Source organism: Phoenix dactylifera, chromosome 10 (genome assembly GCF_051530095.1).
Source record: "Phoenix dactylifera cultivar Ajwa chromosome 10, Ajwa_hap1_PhDact_Kaust_v1.1, whole genome shotgun sequence".
NCBI classification, from domain to species: Eukaryota; Viridiplantae; Streptophyta; class Magnoliopsida; order Arecales; family Arecaceae; genus Phoenix; species Phoenix dactylifera.
Window position 1 is genome coordinate 16,940,011 of NC_143199.1, and position 4,837 is coordinate 16,944,847.

Consider the following 4,837-nt stretch of genomic DNA (forward strand, 5'->3'; position numbering starts at 1 on the left):
TTAGATCTTGATCTACCGTTGGATAAAGACATAATGGTGAATTGGTTTAAATCTAATTGGATTGGGTTAGATGTGGCTTTAAATCATGATCATTGAATCTTCATCAGCCATTAGATGAAGACATAATGGGATGATTGGATGGCGCCATGAAGGAAAACCATTGGATCATCCTAGAATCGTTGGATGATCACTTAATTCCCCTTCATGATGGTGCCTTGATCCTAAGCCCTTGGATCATATGGAGATGCATCAAAAGATGTGAGGCGTGATGGACTTGTGATGTTGACTTGGTCAACATCTGATGGCGTGAAGAGAAGTGAGGCGTGAGCTTTAAATGGATAAGGATGAAAGACACCCTTTGATCTATCACTACAGGGAAAGTCGGTTTTACCGACGCTTTTGTGCCGATGCTTTTTACAAGCGTCGGCAATTTTCGGTCTAACGTCTAAATGTGGCGACGCTTGTAAAAAGCGTCGGAAAAAAAACGACGCTAATACGTGTTGGTGTAATCGCAGGCCTAAGACGACGCTAAAAAGCGTCGTCGGAAGCCAACGACCCAAAATTTATTGCTTGTCCAACGAGCCCCACCTCCCCCTTCGTCCTTTCCGTCTAGAATATCTTCTCCGAGAAGCTATAGTCCACAGAGAGAAAGAGAGAGAGAGAGAGAGAGAATGGAGCTCCAAAACCTTCGCAATGGCGACCCTCCGAGCCCCGAGCTCGCAGAACCCAACCATGGCGAACACCACCTCGACCCTCCCCTCTCCCCCCTACGCTTCCCCTCGGACGATGTCGACAGCTCCTGCTCCACTCCCTACGTCAGCGCCCCCTCCAGCCCCGGCCGGCAGATGTGGCAGGAGCTGTGGGGCGCCCAGGCGATGGCGTTGACGCTGGCCTGGTGGCCCTCTCCTTCGAGCACCCCTACCCCCCCACCAAGACCATGTTCGTCCCCGACCGCGACTGCCTCCGCCCCGATCTCCTCGCCACCTCTGCCGACTTCCTCCGCATCTGGCGCATATCGTCGAATGACGAAGGCGGCGGTGACGACAACAGCAAGAAGAACAACTCCTCCTCCAAGTCCTCCTCGTCGTCGCGCGTTGAGCTCCGATCCCTCCTCAACGGCAACCGGAACTCCGAGTTCTGCGATCCCCTAACCTCCTTCGACTGGAACGAGGCGGAGCCGCGCCGCGTGGGCACCTCGTCCATCGACACCACCTGCACCATCTGGGACATCGAGCGCGAGGCTGTCGACACCCAGCTCATCGCCCACGACAAGGAGGTCTACGACATCGTCTAGGCGGCGTCGGCGTCTTCGCCTCCGTCTCCGCCGACGGCTCCGTCCGCGTCTTCGACCTTCGCGACAAGGAGCACTCCACCATCATCTACGAGTCGGCCGACCCCCCCAACACCCCCCTCGTCCGCCTTGGCTGGAACAAGCAGGACCCCCGCTACATGGCCACCATCATCATGGACTCCGCCAAGGTCGTCGTCTTCGACATCCGCTTCCCCACCCTCCCCGTCGTCGAGCTCCACCGCCACCAGGCCAGCGTCACCCGCCGGAAATGGCCGCGAGGGGGCGGGATCTGAAGCTCCGGAGCCGATCGATTCGCCGGAGGGATCTGAGGGATGCGATGAAGGAGGCGGAGAGAAATTGGGGAGGAATCGAGGCTCTGATTCAAAATATTTTTTAAAATATTTTTTTTTAAAAAAAATGTTTATAACGACGCTTTAAAGCGTCGGCGAAAACCCAAAACTGGTTTGGGCTTTTCTGACACTTTAAAGCGTCGGCGAATGTTGTTTTTGCCGACGCGTTTATTAGCGTCGGGAAATCCCTGTTTTTACCGACGCTTTCTTTTAGCGTCGGCAAAAACCGGACCCACGCCCACCTGCCCGACGTCTGACCCACGCTTCCGGGTGCGTGGGCTGGAAATTCGCCGACGCTTAAAAGCGTCGGTAGAGACTAAAAAAACCGTCGGGAGATATCCTTTCTTTTGTAGTGTATCCATTTAATTCCTCTCTCTTCATCACGTCTAAGGGATATATGTCGCCATCAATTAAGGCCTTTGGATCATCATCAAGGCTTTGATTAATGGACAAGGATTGCCCCAATTTTTCATGCGTGAGAAGGGAGGGGAGGGACCACATGACATTTGGATAAGAATGAAGCGCCTTATTTAGCGCTTCATCTTATCACGCCTCTTCATGAATACGACTCTCCCTATTTTTGTGGCGCCTCCTCTCCTCTATTAACGCCCCATCTGAAGGATGTGTGGATGGGATGCATCCTTTGGTGATGCATCCCCACGCCATCTATAAAAGGAAATCGCTCCCGATGATTTAATTCATCCCGATTCCAATCCAACTCTCTCTCTCCCTCATCTCTTCTTTCTTACAAGAGTGTCTCTTTCTAGCATTGCTTCTAAGATGTCCTAAGCCAAGACAAGGAGGTCTTCTTTAGGACAAAAAAATATTAGAAGTAATTTTAGAAAGTGAAAGAAAATTAGAGAGGAAAGAAAGCAAGCCAATTGAGTTCTTTAGAAGAATTCTGCATTAAGGATCAAAAGTCTTTGGAGCTAAAGTCTTGATCAAGTTTTCGTGTGGATCATCATTGGAGGGCGGACACTTGGATGCCTCGTGGAGATTGTATACTTTGGATTAGTGTTGAGGTATTCTACTAATTCTGCATTTATATTATATCATTTGATTGTAATCATTAAGGTGATCTAGGCTTAAAAGGGTTTCATGCATAGGAACTTTATTAAGAAATTTTTAAAAATTCCCAGCTTCCGCTGCGCATTAAGACATGCTAGAACCCTACAGTGGTATCAGAGTCGTCCTTAATTGGTTCAATCAAATAATTATGCATGATGTATGATTAATAATTTACTATGAGATAGTAATGTCATATGCTTAGTGAAATGCTGAAATGTATGATTGATATATGATATGATATGTAATAAAATGTCATGATATGAAATTTTTCATATGAAGATATGTTGAAGCATATTAATTGATTCAATCAATTGCTTATGATTTGTACATGCTATGAGATAGCTATGATGCAAGATAGTTTATTTTAGACATGTTAAATATATGTTACAATTAAAGAATGTGCTAGAGACTAGTAAGCCCTCAATAAAAATTATATTAAGTCATAGTCTTGAAAAACTTTGGGCTAACCCATTCTAGATCAATTGATCTAATTGGTGTCTAAGGAAAGCACTAAAGGTGATTCTCTAATTAGGACCTTACTCTCTTAGTAAGGGGAGCCTCCCACCTGCTTACCTGGCCAATTGTTTGATTGCCTATTATGGATAAGTTTAATGTTGATATAACACTATTAATAGCCTTTCTTCATGCCTCGACATTATTATGTCAAGATCCATGTTAGTTTGTTGTGCTACCACAAGACTTGCAATGGGGACTGATGTTATACTATCTTGGTGCATAGAGATGCTTATGGCATATTTTAATATGTTGCTTTGTTGTGCAACCACAAGAGCAATATTATTTGAATATGACTGTATAGAAATAAAGGGTTTGACTTAACTAAAATATTATAGTTTGTTATGCAACCACAAGGCTATAAATGTTTTAAGAGAACAGGATAAAGTTGAGAATTGCATGAGATGCAATTGGAAAGAGTTTCCTACCTTTGAACTCATAAGGGTTTGTTGTGTAACCACAAAGCTTTTATGAAGAATTAGGATCTCAACCCTACTAAGAAAAATTAGATTTTCTCGTTTATCATAGGAGAGGGCTATGATATTTGATAAAAATAGTGGAAGTAACAATTAGATAAAGTCATTGTCTAATTGTATATATGTCATCATGATTGGTTTGCTTATGTTAGTTTTGTTCTTTGCTTATTAGAATTAATTCTGTATTAAATGGCATCTTCACTATCACCAAGAGGCATCTTAGATGCCAACAAGTTGATCGGTCCTAACTATGTGGACTGATTGAGAAATCTGAAAATTGTACTCACTCAGGAAAAAATTTCCTATGTACTTGAAACCCCTGATCTTGGAGATATAGGGGATAATGCTACTGAAGAGGAGGTTGCCACACATAAGATGTGGAAGAATGACAATTTGACTGTCAAATGTATCACGCTGGCGTCTATGTCAAATGAATTATAAAGGCAGCATGATAGCATGGATACTCTCTCTATGCTTCTTAATTTAAAGGAGCTATATGGAGAGCAGAGTAGAACTGCTAGATATGAGATATCTAAGCAGTTATTCCGTGCAAGGATGAATGAAGGGACATCCGTGCAAAACCATTGTCTAATGGTTATAGACTTAATCACCAGATTAAGTCAATTAGGTTTTGCTATGGATAGTGAGCTCAGTCAGGACTTGATCCTGCAATCACTACCTGATTCATTCTCTCAGTTTGTAGTGAATTTTCATATGAACAAGCTGAACGCCTCCTTGCTTGAGCTATTAAATATGTTAAAGACAGCTGAGACCCATATCAAGAAGGAAAAGGGTCCAATCCTTCTTGTTGATAAGGGTTTAAGGAAGAAATCAGGGAATAAGGGTTTTAAGAAAAGGTTGAACCCTAAAAGTAGCAAGATCAAGAAGAAGAAAGGAAAGAAAATCTCCGGAACAAGTACTTGTTTTCTCTGCGGCAAGGAAGGCCACTGGAAGAGAAATTGCAAGAGTTTTCTTGCAAGTATGAAGACCGATGCAAGAGTTGCATCGAAAGGTATGTTTATGTTACATGCCAACTTGTCATTAAGTTCTTCAAATTCAAATTCATGGGTATTGGATACTGGCTGTGGTTTTCACATTTGCAAATCTTTGCATGGACTACAGAAAATTAAAATTTTGAA

General features: G+C 43.8%; 1 pseudogene; it reads left to right on the forward strand.

Annotated features, from left to right (window-relative positions):
• Positions 1–902: 902 nt before the first annotated feature.
• LOC149752701 (WD repeat-containing protein LWD1 pseudogene) lies at positions 903–1,584 on the forward strand (annotated as a pseudogene).
• Positions 1,585–4,837: the final 3,253 nt, after the last annotated feature.